Source organism: Eucalyptus grandis, chromosome 7, assembly GCF_016545825.1.
Source record: "Eucalyptus grandis isolate ANBG69807.140 chromosome 7, ASM1654582v1, whole genome shotgun sequence".
NCBI lineage: Eukaryota > Viridiplantae > Streptophyta > Magnoliopsida > Myrtales > Myrtaceae > Eucalyptus > Eucalyptus grandis.
This window is the reverse complement of record NC_052618.1, coordinates 31190753-31211858: the sequence shown is the minus strand read 5'-3', so window position 1 is coordinate 31211858 and position 21106 is coordinate 31190753.

Genomic DNA, 21106 nt, shown 5'->3' with positions numbered 1-21106 from the left:
AGAGCCGGTGAATCGGTGTGGACGAGCAACCGGGACACGGCCAGAAAATAGAATATTAGAATATTCTACAATACTGGTTATGCGTGTTTCATTGGGGGCAATATTGTCGTGTAGTTACTCGGACCATGAGAATGCATATGCCTTAGGTAATGGCTCTCAGGCTACGTTTGGTCATCTAGATTTCTAAGTAAGATAGGACTAAATAAAATATGATATGAAATCTGAGGAATTTTGCTATATCCTATCCCTCATTTGGTGAGTACAACAATAAAGTCAAATATATTCATATCATATCATATATATTGTTTGGTATAAACGGCATATTAATATAAATGAAACATAAATTTTACAATAGAAATGATAGAAATTTCTCACGACACTCTTGTCTATTTTATTTTTATTTGTTTTTTATTTTATTTTCCTCTAACTTTTAATGATAATTTTTTTTTTTATTTCTTTCATCCCCTTTCATCATTTTCTGATAAAATTTTATTGAATAGAAAACTATACTAATATACCTAAAATATGTAATAATATATTTATATATTGAAGTTATATTATAAGATAAAATTAAATTCAAATATATAAATAAATAAAAAGATAAAATTGAAAAGAAATAAATTTTTGTATTTTGTTGTTATAAATTTATTATATTAGAATTCGATATTATTTATTTTGAAATATAATTTTAAATTTGTTAATTTAAGAAGTTTGTTAATTGAGAAAAATTACTTTCCTATTATACATATTAAAAATCTTATCAACCTTTATCTCACTTCCCTTATGGGATAACTTTATCCAGCCTATATCATCTTTATATCTAACTTTATTCTATCTTAAAAATGCACCAAATGCATGATAAGATAAATCTTAGCCTATCTTGAATTTTATCTTGATCACCAAATGCAAGCTTGGTTCCAAATTTTTAAGTCATGGTTGTTTGGAATATGCCCTCTAAACTTATTAATTTAGTAAATTCCTTCATTGCTCATTTAAGACAACAAGAAAAAAAGGAAAATTTCAAAAATATACATCACTTTTCACCCAATAATCTTTTACATACCTCAACCACTAAGGTTTGCCCCAAGAGCCACCATTCCAACATGAAAGGAGGAGGTGGGGGTTCGAATCCCAACTTTCTCGGGGGTTGGGATGGGAATGATTTAGTTTCAAGTGTGGGTTAGAGTAGGAATAAAGTAAGATCAACAAAAAAAAAAAAATTACATACCTTTACTTCTAAAATACTGAATACATAATTAAGTCTTACCTTTAGAGATCACTTTGCACTTTCAAATCAATCTTCTTCTTCTTCTTTTATTTACAAAAATGCCATTTTCTTTCCAAGAATGCCTATCCCCAAATCCTAAATTTTTATACATGTCCAAGTTATCTAAAACTAAAAAAATCGAACCACCAAAACCCCAAGTAAAAGTAAGAAGAAGCGGGAGCCGTGACGATAGCTTCTAAGACCGCAAGACCTGCTACTGTTAAGGATCTATCCCATTCAGTCTTTTTCCCTGGCTACAATGTAGGATATGTAAAAAATGTTGTGATGGCTGGTACATTTGGGGTAATTGATCTTGCCTTGTTTGTGCATTATTAGTCTGCTAAAGAAGACAGTTTGTGAGATTCCTCTTGATTTTGATAGGAGTTTTCCATCTTTAGTCACGACAATAAACAAATCCAATATGTAACATGCCACTCTTTATTCTTGTCGCGACCTAAATTTTCAGGGGCAATCCTAGAAGTTTAGGTTAATGGATTACTAAGTCCGAAGACTTGGCACGAACCCTCCCAAGTCCTACCAATCGCGACTTGAAATTAATCTATTTAAACATGCAATTCTATTCAATTTGGAGCCGCCACTAATCAATTAGGGTTGATTAGAAACCCAAATAAAGTATGGGAGAATACTTTATTTTTACGAACCAGAGATTCAATAGGTCCGGGGACATGGTTACGCTAGATTAGTCTAACGCCCTTTCGGTACCTTTTATTTTTATTTAAAAAAAAATTGCAGGCAATGTTGATTAATTTAAACCTAAGTTACTAACATGCAAATGGTGGTCATGCGGGTGCGCAATCAATAAAATAACATTCAAATAAAAATGCTAATAAAAATGCATGTCCTAAACATGATTTCTAAATGACATGACACCTAATTTTTTCTTTTTATTTTTTAAAAAAATTAATTATATGCAATCTTAATCTAAATTTAATATGCATGGATTTTACTTTAATGATATGTGAGATGCAATTCATATGGTATGACTTAAACTTATTATTATATGTATGCAATCTAATTTTTATAATCCTAAATATGCGTATGCTACATGATATGGGATGAATGACATGATATTTCTACATGCATGCTCTTTATGATTATGATTCATTTTTTAATGCATATATGCAACCTATGCTAAATAATGATGATATGAATTAACCTATTAACTAACTAAGGAAATGATCTTTTTGTGTTTTCTTTTTTAATGACTTAATAATTCTTATTAAAAAATAATGATGCAATACTAATCTTCGGCTTTTTTATTAAAAAAATTACACAACGAGAATATTAAAACATTAACCTACGACCCACTAACTAAGGTGCAACATATGGTATGGACATTGTGAAATCTCTATAACCTAAATAACATTTTTTTGTTTTTGTTTTATTTTATATTTTTTACGTTTTGGTTTTATTAAAGGAAAATCATCCTAATTCTACATGAATCTAAAAATGCAAAGCTTTAAATATGAAATGCATATGGACCTAAGTACTTAAATTCTAGATATGCATAATATGTGAGGAGCAAATAATGATGACGCACCAAAATATAATTCATCAATGTATATCAATGACATATATTTTAACGCAAGTCAATAATGCAAAGCAAACCATAAATTTGTCATAAAGTTGAAATAATCAAAAATCTAACCCGCTGTCTCGCGGTTCAATATTTTTGATTATCATGGCTTAATATGACAAATTTCCTAATCAGATAATAAATCAAAATAAATCAAGTTAGAACAAAACATGAAACCAAATATAAAAATTCACCTAACCTAACTCACCGTTGACTTGAAGAAATGGCAAGGAAGCAAGAATGGCTGAGCTGCGATTGTGGTTCGCCAAGGGTGATGGGTCCTGTGGCCGGAGCCGGGCTGTCCGTCGAAGGTCCGGCGAGGCAGACCTGCAACAAAACGGGGGAAGACCGTGCAGCGAAGACAGCAGCACGTCGTCGGTCACAACAGCAAAGGTGCTCGGGTTCGGGCGCGAGCGAGCAAAGGAGGCGGCGTCGGGTCCCGTTGCAAAGGCGCGGTGGCTGAACGACAACAACAGCGCGGCGATCAGGAGGGTTCAAGGACCGGCGATGCGGCTTGGCAAGATGATGACCGGTGAAAACTCGAGCTGCAGAAGTGTGGTGGCGTCGGTGGTTGCACGTAGACCCGTAGCGCGGGATCATCGTGGGCGGTGGTGTCAAGCCTCGGTGGTGACACGGGTCGGCTGCGGTGGTGCGGAATGGGGCAAGGAGAGTTGCGACGTCGCTGGTCGGCACAGCGGTGGTTTCGTCGGACTGGTGGAACGGCTCTTCAGTAGCTAGCACGGCGAAGAAACTCCGGCGCGGGCTGTGCGGGGCGAAGTGGAAGGCGGTGGTCGTTCGGGACTCGCGAGCGGAGACCGGTGGCTACGTTGGCGCGGGGAAGGCGTCGCGAGGGGGTTTCACCGGCGGCGAGTTGAGATGATTGGCGTCGGCAGCAGGAGCCGTAGTGGAAGCTTCACGGAGGAGGAATCCACGAGGAAGATGAACAAAGTGTGTCCTATTTTCTTCTTTTTTTCTTCACTTTTTCTCTCCCGACACTCTCTCACACCTGTCTCTCTCACTTTTTCTCGAAGCAAAAGCTTTTGCTTCTTTTGCCGTTGACTTTTTTTTTACTTTTCTGCTTTTCTCTTTTGTTTTCTCAAAGACACGAATAGAAAAGCAAAGGAAAACCTTTCTTCTCTTTTTCTCTTCAATTTGCTATTTTTTGGACGAACAATGAAGAGAAGCCCCCCGCTCAAAGGTGAAGAAGAACCCCTCTATTTATAAAACGAAAATTCGAGTTTGTTTCGCCGGTGGAGATTTTTGCTCAACCTCTCGCCGGTGGAGATTTTCGCTCAACTTCTCCAACAAAGAAATGGCTCCAAAATCCGGCTGTTGAATTATTTTGAATTCAAAATTTCTTTTCAAAATTTCCCTCTAATCTTTTATTTTCTAAATTAGGTGTCAACAATTCTTTACACCTTAGCAATCTCTGTGGTTTTTCTTTTTTCATACCCTGCACCTGCTACTGCTTATTCCTCACATTACTATTATGCTGCATTTGGTAGTCAGGATAAAATTCAAGATATGATATGATTTATCATATACTACATTTGGTGCTCACTCGGGACAGAATAAAGTCGAATATAAGGAGGATATAGGCAGGATAAAATTATCTCATGGGGGAGGTGAGATAAAGATGGATAGGATTTCTAATGTCCATAATAGAAAACTTATTTTTCTCGAATAAAAACTTATTAAATTAAAAAAATTGAAATTATATTTCAATATAAATAATATTTGAATTCTAATTTAAGAAATTTAAAATTTAAAATTTAAAATGTAAAATTTAAAAAATATATATTTTTAATTAATCCTATTTTAATTTATATATTCAACTTTAATTCTATCTTATAATAAAATTCAATCTATAAATTAAACATTTATATTTATTATATATTTTAGGTATGTTAGTTAAGTTTACTATTTGATAAAATTTTATTAAAGAATGATGAAAGGGGAAAAAAGAAATAATAAAGAAAATAATCTAAAAAAGAGGAAAAATAAAATATAAAAATAAATTAAGAAATAGTGTTACGAGAGATTTTCACCATCTCCATTTACGAACATTTAGGTTCATTTATAATGATATGTTGTTTATATCAAAAAAATGTACATGATATGATGAGAACATATTCAACTTTAATATTGCGATTCACCAAACAATATTAAAAAAAAATCCCAGAATTTCATATCTTATCCTATCCAAATCCTATCCTAATTAGAAATCCGGACGATCAAACGTAACCTTATTTTTTTTCTGTTGACATTTCATTCTTGCTGAGACACCTTGGGTCATGAGCGTGTGGTAACCGCTGAATGTAATGTCTAGTCGTGATTTGATTATGTTTTTATTGTCCTAGCAAGAATCATGGCTCCCACCACCACCTGCGGTGGCCTAATTAGATAAGAGCTCCCATGATGTCTACCCAGGACGGAAGAGTTCGAATCTCATAGGTCGCACAGATCTTAAGCGCGACGTCGGGGTGGTGGGTCCTTTGCTAGTGTCACTCCAAGGTTTACCCACAACCCGGCTAAATAGGGTTCCCCAGGTATAAAAAAAAAAAATAAAAATCATGGCTCCCCTTTAAATTATCAACAATTTTAGAATCTCGGTTACTTATATCTTATACTCTTTTATTCGGATTTGAATATTTGTTTTGACTTCTCAAGCTACGTTTGGTCATTTAGATTTCTAATAAGATTGGATGGAAAAATTATCAAATTCAAATTTTTTCTATATCCTATTCATTATTTGGTGAATCATATGAATAAAGTTAGATATATTCATATCATATCATATACATTATTTGATATAATAAATTAACGTAAAAATTCAAAAACCGAGATGGTAAAAATCTCTTATGGCACTCATGCCTACTTTAATTTTATTTGCCTTTTTTTTTTAAATATTCCTTTCTTTTTCAATTTTTTCAATTTTATTTCTTTTTCCCCATTCCATCGTTCTCTAATAAAATTTTATCAAATAATAAACCGTACTAATATACTTGAAATACTAAAATATCTCAAATATGTATATTTATATTTATTTATTGAATTTATATTATAAGATATAATTAAATTCGAATATATAAATAAAAATAAGATTAAATCAAAAACTAAATTGTCATTTTTTGTTATTTAGAATTTCTTATGCTAGAATTTAAATATTATTTATATTGAAATATAATTTTAAGTTTATTAATTTAATAAACTTGTTGTTAGTGAAAAGAAATTCTCTATTATGAATAGTAGAAATCCTATCCACCTTTATCTAACCTTTCTCATAGGATAATTTTGTCCGGGTTATGTCTCTCTTATATCTAATTTTATCCTATTTTAAGTAGGCACCAAATGTGGAATATGATAAATTTTATCATATAATAGATTTTATTTTCTCTGTCAAGCATGTCATAGTCTTGTGATGTTTTTCTTTGTTTCTTGCTTTCTTTCCTTCTTCGTTTACTTGTACATTTAGGCCTATAACCTTAAGAAAAATAAAAATAAAAATAAAAAAACCAATTTTAAGTCAAGTCCCAATTCTATCATAAACTTTTTTTCATCCCATAAAAACCCCCTAACTTTAGGTCTAGTCCCAATTCTCTAACTTTTGTTTTGTCTCACAAAAATCACTAAGTTTAACTTAAGTCCCAAATCTGCTTCCATTAACTCTCTATCCAAAATTTTGCTTAACAACTAAGAAATGGAAAACTCCTGAGTGCAAGCTTTTCTAATGTTTCGAGTGTGAGTTCTTTGATCGTGAGAGATGGAAGACTTCCAAGTATGAGAGATTGAAGATTAAGTGCAAAATCAAATATCCTCAAGTGAGATGGAAGAAAAACTCTTTTAAGAGTAAGAACTATTAAAGAAAACTATCCCTAATTGCTCCCATTTAATTCAAGATCCAATAAATGAAACCCAATCCAACTAGGTATCCTAATTTGAATAGGATTCTTATTTTGGGTGGTTTTCATGTTTAAAGTGGATTCCTAATTTGAGCATAAATGTCCTAAAAGGGTTTAGTACTTTGGATCCAAATTTCGCAAGGTGGATTTTGGATTTTTGCTCATGAGAGAGCATAGATGCTTTTGGCCATAACTATCAATTATGTAGTGATTCCATTGTGAAGAAATTGCACATCTTGTGGTAAGATTAGTGAATTCTTTTGTACATTGAAAGATTATTTCGCAAGAAATTATGAGGGCTAAAGATTAATGTCTTGTGAGGCATTATGAGAGCGAAAACTTGTGTGAGTTATTAGGCGTGATTGGGATTAGAAAACAAGGAGAATGCCTCAAGTGTGGTTGAAATCATTATTATATTGCTAAAGCTAAAGTAAAATTTTGTTCTCCTCTCCCAATTCAATAGGTCCAATTGATTAAATAGGAGTGAGCATGATCTAGGTTGGATCGGTCTAGCACTTAACCCCGTAACCAAACTGCACAAAAGTCAATCCCTAATTTTCGGACCTAGGACCGACTCTATTGAGCTTGAGACTAAGGACCAAATCAACTTTCTAAGTTCGGTTCAATTCTAGGGTCAACCCTAGACCAACCGACCATTTTTTGTTTCATTTTTTGTTTTCATTAAAAGAAAAACGTACTATTTCAAATTACATATCCATCAACAATGCCATATTGCAATCAAACTATAAACACCAAACATAAATATTAGATAAGGTAACAACATAAATTTACACTTGCTAAAAGCAACAACCATAAAAACAAATATGCAAGATGAGGGAAAAGAGGTGAGTAGGAAGGCGAGTAGAGAGAGGCTGACCATGAGGCAAGCAAGCGAGTGAGGCGAGTGAGAAGAATAGGGGAACATACACTATAATTTAGAGTAGACAAAAGCATATAATATATAATATCTTAGATATATAATATATAATATGTACATGGTTAGTCCAATCGAGACCAATCCTAAATTTTCAAGATCGTTGATCAATTCACATAGTGTAGGGTCTAAGGGTCCTAGGACCAAGGACCAACCCAGTGCCCTTGGGAATTGAGCTAGTCCTGGATTAGTCGAGGGTCAACCTTGTACTAATGCTCATTGCTAGATTAAATCATGTGTTTAGATGTTCTATTTATTTCCTTATTATGTTATTTTGTTGTTTTGCTTGCATGTTTTTCACAGCATTTTACTTTTGGTTTTTTGGTCATAGAACTCTCTCGGCTAATTGGGCGAAGAGACTTAGATTGAAATGAAAGTTAAATCAAGTTTGAAAGTTGAGTGATATCATCATCAACGTCATTGTCATCATGATGTGGCCCAAAGTTGATTGATATGTTTAAAAGCAAAGATAAAGCCCAATTTGCTTAGTTTAGGACCATAATTCCATCATAAAAGGCACTGCCCCGTTGGACATTGTTTTGAGACCAGGAGATGATTAAAAGTGAAAATAGAATGGTGGCAAATAAATTTATTATTTTCCATTAAAAAAAACGCATAATTCCCTAAAAAACTCCAAACTTTAGGTCCAGTCCCAATTTTATCTTGAACTTTTTTGTCTATATAAAATGCAAATTGTAGGTCCGGACCCAAATCTATCCCAAATTGTAGGTTTAGTCCCAAATTTGCCCCAAATTTTGTTTTGTTTAAAAAAAAAAAAAAATCATAAGCTTTCAATCTATTCTCAAATCTACCCTCATGGTTCGGTCCCAACTTGACATGGGATTTCCACGTCAATAACAAATCCACATTAGTAAGGCAACATGGAAAATTATCTCCAAAATGAAACCATTCTAGGATAAGAAAATTAGGGATGACTCATGGTGATTTTCAAATAGAGAACTTTTCTCTTGGACAAAAAGGAGTTCATGGTAGATTTGGGATTAGACTTAAAGTTGAGGTTTTTTTAGACAAAGAAAAGTGGAGGAGATTTTGACTGGACCTAAATTTAGGGGTTTTTTTCTAGATAAAAAAAGTTCATAACAAAATCTGGACTAGACCAATAATTGGGTTTTTTTTTTTTTGGGGGGAATTAGGCCTAAAAAAATCATTATTGTGTGTACAAAAATATTAAATTTTCTTGTTATAGCAACTTGAAATAACAAAAGTCAAACCAATGGAAAGCTACATTCCAATCTTAGCATGAATCATTAGGGGTTGCCTCAATGGTTAGCCTTCTCATGTGAGAAAGAAGAAGTGGAAAGTTTAATTCCTCACCTTCTCGTGGAGGTAGGGGGGAGGAAATTTAATTTCAGGTGTAGGATTTGATTCCCCTACTCTGCAAAGAGGTAGCACAAAAATCTAGGAGTGAGTTAGAGTTAGACAAAAAAAAATCCTTGATTGTTGTCAAATGCAGTAATTTAAGAGCTAATTAGTAATTAGTTTCGTCATAATTCATTATGATTCCTTTAATTTTTCCTGTTATCTCATTCTTACATCAATAGGTGGCTTGATGGGTACTAATTTGATGTTAAATATGATTAATTGGTTTAATCTTCGACCTAAAATCCAGTATGTCGGTTTATCATCTTTGTAATCTATTCTTAAATTGTTATGTGTAATGCACACGTTCATAAACATCACCCAGTCCACAACCACATGAAAATTGAGGGGGAAAATGTTGATGGATGATTCAAGCAAGGTCTCTTCAAATTGAGTAAAATATTTCCCCCAAAATGCTTTCATGATTGAGTGAGAGCAACTATTGAACACGCACTTAAGTTGCCAATATATATATATATATATATATATATATATATATATATATATATATATATAGGGTCGAGAAGGGAACTTCATTCACTATAATGGAGGATTACAACCAGCTGCTAAAGCATAAGAAATTAGGAGGTCTAACAAAATCGAAGGAGGCGAGATGGGCCAATTTTCAGTTAGGGCACCATTTCGTGAGCATTTGCGGCCTAGTCTCGCTACAGCATTTGCTTCCCGTTGACAGTGTCTAACCCTAACGCAAGAGAAGCTGCACAGGAGATTGATGGCTTCCTCAAAGATAGGTCGAACCTCCCATGGTGGTTGGATGGAATCATTGACTGAATCAACCAATATTAATTGTTCGATTCGATTACCAGTTGATCATGGATTCTGCCGATCTTCAACAGATGGCAAAGGGTGATTAACAACGCCATAAACTCTATCTGCAAAGCTGAAGAGGCGACAAAGGTCCTGGTAAGTCCATCAATCATTTTGTCATTTTGGTCTCGGCATATACTGACCATCGTCCCTTGGTTGATGTGTGGCTGAAAAGCCTCATCAATATTCAACTTGAAGGTACCTGGATCTGGAGGTCTCCATAATTCACCATTGTTGAGCTGCTGTCGATTTGGGTCGGTAGGATTACGGTAGGCATACAAAGCTGATCAAGCATTGGCTAGAGTAGCATCCACAACTTGACGTGCATCCAACCTGACGGCGAAAGATGAAGTTATTCCGCGCTTTCCAAATGTGCCGAGGATGTAGACCACAAGTGTTCGAATCATGTACGGACTGTTTATGCATAAACATTGTTGCTATCCGTGCGTCTATTCTTTGTATAGCCTGTGACTTGATAGGAGTGTTGATCGCCGGGTCCGACCAAATGGCAGTAGTCCAAGGACAGAGAAGGAAAATGTGTTCTGCTGATTCAGGTGTGCTATTGTGACATAGAGTTCGAAATGGGTCTGGGGTTATTTTCCTATGAAATAGATTGGCTTTTATGGGTAAGGCATTGTGGCATAGTGTCCAAAGAAAGAACTTAATTTTGGGAGCTATCTTCAACTTCCATAGTTGTTTCCACAATGTCTGTGGAATCTGGTAAGAAGGCGAAGCTTCATTTTGATGTTTGCTGACTATTGATTACCTGATTGCTTGGTAACCACTTTTAACAGTATAGTTTCCATGTGTGGTTTATGTCCAAATCAATTTATCATCTGCATAAGAGGGACTTACCGGGATGGTAAGGATCTCCTTGACAATGTGGTTATCATAGACTTTGTTAAGTAGTGGAATATTTCAGGCATTAGCTTGCATATCTAAGAGTTCGGCAACTTTAATAGGCTCATCGCAATTCGTCGAGCCACCCAAAATTCCTTTGGGCAGCCAATAGTCTTTCCTAATTCTGATTCTTTGCCCTTCACCTATTAACCATCGAAGTCTTGGAAGAATTCAATCCCAACCTAATAATAGACCTTGCTAGCCCCAAGACGGTCTGGTACCTCTATCAGCATGTAAAAGATCTTGAGAATGAAAATAAATACCTTTGAACAGCTTACTCCAGAGTGCCGTAGGATGTTGAATCAGACGCCAGGCTTATTTTCCGAGCACAACCTTATTAAAATCCATGAGATCTCAAAAGCCGAGACCTCCTTTAATCTTGCTCATCTTAAGCTCATCCCATCTTTTCCAGTGGATCCCAGATTTAGTGGATTCATTCCGCCACCAGAAGCGGGCGATCTTCTTTTCAATGAAAATACAAGTAAACGCCAAAATTTTAAATATAGACATAACATACTGTCGGATTACCTGAAGAACGGATTTTATGAGGATTTCCTTTCCACCCTTGGATATTAAGTTTTCTTTCCATCCTTCCAGTTTTGTGTTCACTCTCCTAATAATCCAAGCAAACATTTCCTTTCTCGAATGTCCCTAATCAGAGGGGATTCCCAAATATTTCTTAGTTTTGACTAACACTGGGACTCTCAAAGTATTTGCCAAATTTTCCTGTAGGGCAAGAGGACAAGCCTTGGAAAAATATATGCTAGATTTATTCCGAAGCTTAGCATCTAGGAAGAATATGGCATCATTAGCAAAGAATAAATGAGATAAGATAGGACACCACTTGTTTAGTTGGATGCCTTTGATATTTCCCATGTCGATAGCTTGATCTATAAGATTATATAACACATTTGCCGAGAGTATAAATAGATATGGAGAAAATGGATTGCCTTGTCTGATGCCCCGAGTCGGATGGAAGTAGGTTAACAGCTCACCATTGAATTTTACACTGTAAGATACCGTTTCATACACTGCATTATCCATCTAACCCAAGTGGTATGAAATCCTAACTTCAGAAGATAAGCTTCTAGAAAATCTCACTCCACCCGATCATAAGCCTTTTGCATATCCATTTTCAATACTGCTTGAAAAGTTTTCTTGCGTTTCCTAGTTCACAGTTGATGTAGCACCTTCCCCGGACAATGAGAATGTTGTCTTGGATCTGAAGACCACTTACAAACGTGCTCTGTTCAAAGGGATATTAAATCGAGGAGCCGGGTTTAAGTCGATTTGCAATCACTTTAGATATAATCTTGTAGGCACAATTGCAAAAACTGATAGGTCGGTACTGGTCGAGGCTTTCTAGGTGTGAAACTTTTGGAATCAAGGTAATGATGGTTTTATTAAGATTTGAAGGCATAAACCCTATTCTAAAGAACTCCTGCACTAATATAAAAAGATTAGCCTGCAAAATATCCTAATGTGTTTGATAAAGGAGGCCATTCATACCGTCCGGTCCTCGGAGCTTTAGTTATCCCCAGCCTGGAAGGTTGCTGTGCACCTCTTCTTGAGTAACCTCTGCCATCAAAAGATTATTCATTGTCGTTGAAACGACTCGCGGGCATTGATCAATGATGGGCTAATAGTCATGATGGCCTACGGATTGGTAAAGGTTGGTGAAGAATTGTGTGGTCATATGTTTTAGAATACTGTCATCCCAAACCCATCTTTGATCACTATCCTTCAGCATGCGTATTCCATTCCGCTGCCTTCGTTGAATTGTCGTTGCGTGAAAGAATTTAGTGTTCTTGTCCCCCCCCACTTTAGCCAACTTATTTTGGATCACATTGCCCAAAATTGCTCCTCTTGCTGCCATAATCTTTGTATCTCCGCCTTCATGTTGCTTACTGACTGCTTATCATAGTGATTGTGGTGCTAGTTTATGTGATTCTAGAGCTGTAGTTGTAAACTTGCTATTTTGTTGTGAGCTGTGGAAAACTTCAGATGACGCCAATTAGTGAGGGCCATCGATACTAGCTTGAGTCTTTGTGTCAAATTGTGATTTGTTCCATGGCCCGAATTCCGGATTTATCAATAACTTCGCTACACTCTTTGTCTTGTAACCAAAAGGCTTCAAAATGAAGTACTTATGTCACACTCAGTAAAGTGTCGGTAGTTAACGAAAGGACTATGGTCGGAGCCCGCTGCAGGTAGCACAATAACTTCAGCTTTAAGGAAAGCAAGACGCCATTCGTAGGTACAAAATACTCGGTCTAACATTTCTTTCACAAAATCAGTCCTTCCCAATTGTTCGTCCAGGTATAAGCATAGCCCTTTTACTTGTCCATGTCCATTAAGGCACAATCGTGTATTACTTGTCTAAAAGAAGACATCCCGTGAGTTGCTACGAACGCTTGCCAACCTTCTCCCAAAGGTACATGACCTCATTGAAATCACCAATACATATCCAAGGTAATGTATTTGTAAAGGCAATCTGTCAAGTTCTGTCCCGAATAATTGACGAGGTTGATAAGCCGCAGTGCATGGACACATGTCGGACGCATAGATAGGCCACACCTAGATTCCATACAATTCATATCAAACAAATCTTGAGATGATTGATTCATGTTTACCGTAAGATGATCATGCCACGGTAGAGCCAGCCCTCCTGCCAGACCAACAAGGTTTAGAATATAAGAGTTTCGAAATTTCAGGCATCACTGAAGTTGAGCGATCACCTCCTCTCGATTCTTGGTTTCCATCAAAAATACGATGTCGGGCTTTTCTTTGGCCACAAGAGCCTTAAGGGCTTGAATTGTCAGGGGAGAGCCCAGACCCTGACAGTTCCAGCTTATAATCTTCATTTGTGCAAAGGCGACTATTGAGGGCCAGTCGCCATCACCCATTTTTCTACCTCGAGCCTACAAGATAGGAGTTTCCATAAGAGTTCGCTCATCTATTGCTCCTTCTATAGTGCTACGTGAATCATAAGGGGTGTATCGTTTAATTTTCTTAGCCGCTCCTGCTCTTGGGGATAGCCTTGTATTCTTTAATTTCCTGTGATTAGAAGGTTACATTGCTTGCTACTTAAAGTTTTGTACTTCGGTGGGAACAGGGGGTATGGGGTAAGTACCTTCGCACATTTGAGGGTGAATGGTGTAAGTAGCAAGGTCTGGAACATTTTTGACTGGATGATTCATACCTTCAGGTTCCATTTCTAATGTTGGTGGCTCTGTATTCTAACATTTCTTCCCATGTTCAAGTTGCTACTGGATTCCAGAGTCTGGTTCATTGCACGGCAAGAGTCTTTGGATTAAAATGTGATGATGGAGGAGTCCCCTGCACAACCTCATGATCGATATGTTGCTGCTCCTCATAAAAGGCTCTCTAGTACAGGCTCTACTCTTTAACTTATGCCCTCAACCACTATCCATAAGCCATTTTTCTTTCCCTTCCATTTTTGCTTTAGTGAAAGGAACATCCTTACAAGACATTGCATAATAACCTATTTTGCCACAAGAATAACAAAAGTGTGGGAGTCGTTCATATCTGAAATCGAGCCAAATTGCCTTCTTGGCTATGCTTATAAGTTGCCCTGTTTTCACCGGATCTCTCAGGTTGATTTCTACATGAGCTTTGCCAATTCTGATTGTTATGCCCTCTTTAGTATCCAGTCTGACATCAACCACCTTTCCAATATTTTTCACAGCTCTACAAATCATAGTTTCGGAGTACCATTCTAGCGGCAGACTATAGATTTGTACCCAAAATGCACAAGTTGAGAAATCATAGCAGTTTAGAGGCGTATTAGGTATCCATGGTTTGAAAATGACCAAATGGCCAGAAAAAAGCCAAGGTCCACCCTCTTGTACCCTTTGTTTTTCATCTTTCAACTTAAACTTAGCAATGTAAATGTCACCTTTGCGTTGAGTAATTTCAACTTGTTCTATTCTCCAAGCCCTCTTTAAGGTATTCTGAAAAGCTTATACATTTATAGAAGGATTTGATGGGACTTTACCTACCGGCATTAACTTACATTCTTCTACTTTTTCTAGAGTGGCAGGTCATCCCATTCTTCGATTTTGTTCTGATGCCACAGTTGACCCAACCGGTGGCATAGAGCAGCAAGTCGAGGGTCCTGTTCTTCGTTGCGAGGGTCCATCTGAGCAAAATTCCGTTAAGATGGAAGGACAATCCGTGTAGCTTTCAATTTGATTTCAACCCAGCAAGTGTAATCAGAGTCCATGCATGAAGGGCGAAAGGGGATTTATTGAGCGGTAAAGAACAAGAGGTAGAGGCATAAACTTAGAAGAGATGAGGGGATGGGGGTCGCATCGACGTCTTCATTTCTGCAAAAACCAGAGAAGAAAAAAACAGGGGAATAGGAACGGAATGTGAATCTGGCTTTGGTTGACTTAAAATTCTATGACATAATGAAGGAAGATGGCGAAATTGACCATGTGACGCATCGATGGGAAGACAAGAAGATGGGATTTGCAGTGATTGCAAGAAAAGGACGGAGGTCATGCGAAATTGACAATTAGGGCTTCAAAACAGCAAACTACCATGGCGGTAGGGAAGAGCTCTTCATATCGAGAGAATTCATCATTTCACCATATTCTTAGATGCCAATAGTTGAATCACTGTCTCTTACACGACGAGTAAGTATTTATATTTATAATTAAGCCTGAGAGAATGATATAGTCATGAGTGATCAATTAAATTATTTGTCGAAAGTCTACACGAGCAACACGAAGAATTTGAAGACCCCGAGCCCCCTAGGGCACCAACTCCAAAAGAGCCCGGCAGCAGATTTCTTTTCTGGCCAAGTTTTCCCCCTATCATAATTTAATAACGGTTACAAATAGTGATTATTAATCACATACCAACTTAATCATAACTAGGTGTGGATGGTGTCAATGTCCGTGACCCACCAATAAAAACATTTTTAAAAAAGGATGATCAAAGTTAAAAGGTTCAATCTAAAATTTTAAATCATTAAGTGGAAGCAAATTTTATGATTACAAAGCTCATTGAAACCTCTTAGACGAGCAATGCGCGATACTATAATACCCCTTCTCACATGCCGAAAGAATTGCAAACGACCCATGAAAGTGGCAAACGAGAAGCCTCACGCTTGAAGGGAGTGTGCGGCAATTTTTACCTGAAGTACAAGTTAAAAAGTTTAACTCGTAAGTCTAAAACGCTCAGTATAGAGAGATTCCAGAAATATAAAGCTCCTGGAGCCTCATAGATAAGAGCTGTGTATATCCCCTCTCGTGCAAATAGGATTAAAAAACGGCACGTGAACCTGACGAACCAAGGAGCCTCGTAGCTGAAATAAACTTGGGGTGAAACTTGCCCATAATATAATGTTACCAATAAGCCTTCGATACTTTAACAGAGGAAAACATGGCCCCATGCAAAATGGTTTGAGCAATCCTCATGTGACTTTGTGGACTCGGACTAGAGTGTCTTGAGGCAAAAATGTCAAAATTTGGTGGATTAATTAGCCATTTTAGATGGGGATCAGGATGAATTACATGTCTGACGGACAAAGTTTGAATTATTGCTTTTGGTGAATTAGTTATCCATTTTTGTCTGGGGATCATGCGATGCACGTTCATATGTACCTACCTTGTTAAAGACAAACGTTTCTAAAAACTATGGTTATATAAAATTAATAATAATCATGATAATTATTTAATTTGTCTAAAATATGTGAATACACGCAATATTAGTATCAGTCTAGCACCAATACATAAATCTGTAAGGCAATATAGCAGCTTAAAACAAAAATTTTATGTAGAGAAGTGTAAAAAAAAAAAAAAAAAAAAAATCATCGTCCAAAAAAAGTATAAATTATTTCTAACCGTTTCTTTCTATTTTCCGTGTTAAAAAATTTTTTTGATCTATAATTTAGTATGTTCTTGCCATCCTCGAGAAGTTGTCATATAGTAAAACAAATTGCTTTGAGTTTCTCAATTTTCATTGATTTTCTTTTTCCTTATAATTTTGTTAATCTATTGTATTTGTTCTATGTACTTATCAGTTTGTTGAGAGGATCCAAAAGGCTAACACTTTAATGTCCAAGATCGTGACCTTACGTATAGACCTATAATAATTAATAAATGACAACATTACCTTAGGTAGGAACATGACTTTAGCATAGTCTTTACTAATTATGCCTTAAATGATTTCCAATTTAGGAACGGGAGATCAACCATCTCAATCCCACCGACTGGGCGCACACTGCTTTAGGTTAGGACCACTTATACTAGTCTAACACCTAAAATTAACTGGTTTATTGGATTTGTTGGGTGTTTTGTGAGCCACTAAGCAACTAGGTCTCCATGTATGTGCTCCTAGATTATTTAAAGAAAAAAAAAGGATGATGGATAAGCTAATTGATTAAATGAGCCAAGTTAGTCACCAAGAGGAATCTACTGTGTATATAACAATTAATAAGCTTAATTAACAAATAAAAGACAATATTGGCAGTCCAAATAAAAGAATCAGTAATTTCTATTGTTTATATCTCTTTCTTTGATTCAACTAATTAAGATTTTTAATGAGTTTTATCAACGAGGAGGAGTCAAGTTTTTTAGCAAGAGATCTACAAATATAAAACATTCCATTATCTGATTTTGTTTATTTATGTGTTTAATGTTAACAATAAGATCAAAAGAGTAAGTACCGTTCGAAGGTGTACAAATCACTTGAAGGCGCTATGACATTTACAAAATACAAGCTAGTTATCATCTCTATATTATGAACCAAATCCCGAAAAGAAGGTCAATCTCTATTTAATTGTATGCTCACAATATTTTGTACAATAGGCCATAGCGTCATGTTCTAGAATCATAAAAAATAATCATGTTGCAATCCCATTAACCTCTTGTTGGCAAAATATTTAATTAGGATTTTCTCACGCAACAATCTCTTGAACAAATTTTCTTTAAAACACTTGATTTACAAGAAGACGAAGACGTATGCCAAACGTGACTTGTTGCAGAAACTGAAAATTGACATGGCGATTCCAAACGTGAAATCGAGTTGTGCACGAACGAGAGATCACTGTTCGGAGTGGTTTGGTCATCCTTCACCCTCTGTGAAATGGTAAAGAAAAAAAATTGGGGAAATAAAAAGAAAGGGAAAAAAAGGAAAAAAGCTAGAAGAGTCACATAAAACCACGATAGATCACTCACTTTCATGTAGGATGGTTAGGGATAACTGAACCATTACTTCAGCAATTTCAAATAATTTTTTACCAAGAGGACTTGATCGAAATTTCACTTAAAGATTTAGGACTATAGATGATCAATTGAAAGATTTAGGATATAATAAAATCTATACAATAGGTTTTTGATTGAAATAGCAATTTGATTGTTTCATAGTTGCCACTTGTTCTGATAATTTACCATTAACTAAAGCTACTATCTCTTATACGAAATTACCCACTTTTATTTTATAAGTTTAATACATTGGTAACTGACTCTAGTAGATATTGGTAAATTATTTAAATATTGAGTAATTTGGAAAAATCAAGTAAACATGGTAAGCGATTGAAGTTAAGGCAGGTAAATTTTTACACAAATCGGTAACTATAACATACATTAGTGATGAAAAAAATGTTGTTAATTTTTGGACTAGTTGGTAATATGAAAAAAATTTCAAACAATATCTGTAATTTTTAAATGTGTCGATAGGTCATTCACATGTGACAGGCCAAGCAAGTTGCTAATCAACAGGAAAAAACTCTTATTGTACATGCACGAAACAGTAAAATCACCTTCGAATGGAAGTTTCTTATCTCAATGGCTAACATCATGTATTATCTATCTATCTATACTATCTATAGTATACTATTAAATTAAAAGAGTGGGTTTATTGGTTTTGTTGAACTTATATCTTGAGTTTGAGCTCAGAAACAAAACCCGACCCAATTGAACGTGCCTCAATTTGGAAAGTCCATATTTGGATTTGGATTTCGTTGATTTGGAGAAAGTCTGCAACTCTGGTAAAATCAAAACAAGAAAACAACGAAAAAGGAAAGTCCATTTGGACTTGGTTCCTTCTCCAATTCGGTGTCGACTTTTTGACCGATCCAATCAATATTCACTTTCTCTTAGGCGGCGGCTTGGCTCATATATAAGATCTCAAGGGTTTGTTTCCATACGCCGTTGTTGATGGGCAGAGGAGATTTTCAACGTAGGTTTGTGGCGATTACATCCTCGTGAAGATCCGCTAGTGTTTCATAGCGGTTAAATTTATGAATTTAAAATTTATTTAATTTTGTTGTGAGATTGAGAGATTATTTTGTGACAAATTGTTGTGGTTAAAACGCTGCATAAGTTATTTTTGTGAATCTCATAACTCTTTTATTTGACTTTTATGTAAAGAGAAATATATGAAACATTATAAAGAATTTAATCAGGGTCACCCATGAACGATGAATATGGTTGCCATGATTGACCGTTTATTTCATGTACCAACAAGGCAAACTAAAATCTTACAAAACAAGCAAAAGCCTTTTGCGCTCATCCCCAAAAATAAAACCATTCAAGCAAAATTAGCGGACAATGAACTCCTCTAATTTGACAATTCAAGCCCACGTTAGCTTACAAAAATCTCAACTTGGCCCTATTTTATGCTTTAAGTTAATGTAAGATCTTAGATACTTTGTTATTGGTCACCTAATGATACAACTTGGATATCTTTACGCACAACATTTTATTGAGTAAAGGGGATAAAACAATCACCGGAACGATGAATATGGTTGCCACTATTGACCGTTGATTTCATGTACTAACAAAGCAAACTAAAATTTCAAAAGCAAACAAATAGATGGATAGACTAATGCATCCTATGATTGCCCTTGATGGGCAAAGTCTTTTGCGCTTATCCTCAAAAATAAAACGATTCAAGCAAAATTAACGGACAAGGAACTCCTCTAATATGTCAATTCAAGCCCACGTTAGCTTACAAAAATCTCAACTTGGCCCTATTTTATGCTTTAAGTTAATGTAAGATCTTAGATTCTTTGTCATTGGTCACCAAATGATACAACTTGGATATCTTTACGCACAACATTTTATTGAGTAAAGGGGATAAAACAATCACCGGAATGATGAATATGGTTGCAATTATTGACCGTTGATTTCATGTACCAACAAGGCAAGCTAAAATTTCAAAAGCAAACAAATAGATGGATAGAACTAATGCATCCTATGATTGCCCTTGATGGGCAAAGTCTTTTGCGCTTATCCCCAAAAAATAAAACGATTCAAGCAAAATTTGCGGACAATGAACTCCTCTAATTTGACAATTCAAGCCCACGTTAGCTTACAAAAATCTCAACTATGCCCTATTTCACGCTTTAAGTTAATGTAAGATCTTAGATTCTTTGTCATTGGTCACCAAATGAAACAACTTGGATATCTTTACGCACAACATTTTATTGAGTAAAGGGGATAAAACAATCACCGGAATGATGAATATGGTTGCAATTATTGACCGTTGATTTCATGTACCAACAAGGCAAGCTAAAATTTCAAAAGCAAATAAATAGATGGATAGACTAATGCATCCTTTGATTGCCCTTGATGGGCAAAGTCTTTTGCGCTTATCCCCAAAAATAAAACGATTCAAGCAAAATTAGCGGACAATGAACTCCTCTAATTTGACAATTCAAGCCCACGTTAGCTTACAAAAATCTCAACTATGCCCTATTTCACGCTTTAAGTTAATGTAAGATCTTAGATTCTTTGTCATTGGTCACCTTAGGGGTGAGCAGCGGTCTAGGGTTAACCTTGGACCGACCTTGGACCGGCCCAACCCTGCCGGTCCTGGTCCGGTTCCCAAGGGGACTAGGTTAGTCCTTGGTCCTGAAATTCTAAAACCAACACTGTGAGGGATGGTCCTCGGTCCTAAAAGTTTTGGGTCGATCCAACCCTGGACCAACCTTGTATATTATATTATATTATATTATATTATATTATATTATATTATTTATAATTCTTTTATATATTCAAACCTAAGTAAAATGTCTGTTATATTATATTATATTGAGATGTTCTATCAATAGCACTAATAGTAATTTCAATTTAAAACTTTTGTTGAGTATTAATTATGTGTCGTTTGTTTTGTTTTCAGGTTTTTAGAAGTTCAAGTGAATTAACAATATGTGAAGTTATATATTCATGGTTTATATTAAGTATTTTGAATTTTTTTTTATGGTTTAATTGTATTTTACTAATGAATTTCAGCTGCACTTTGTTTTTTAATTTGTGTCAAAT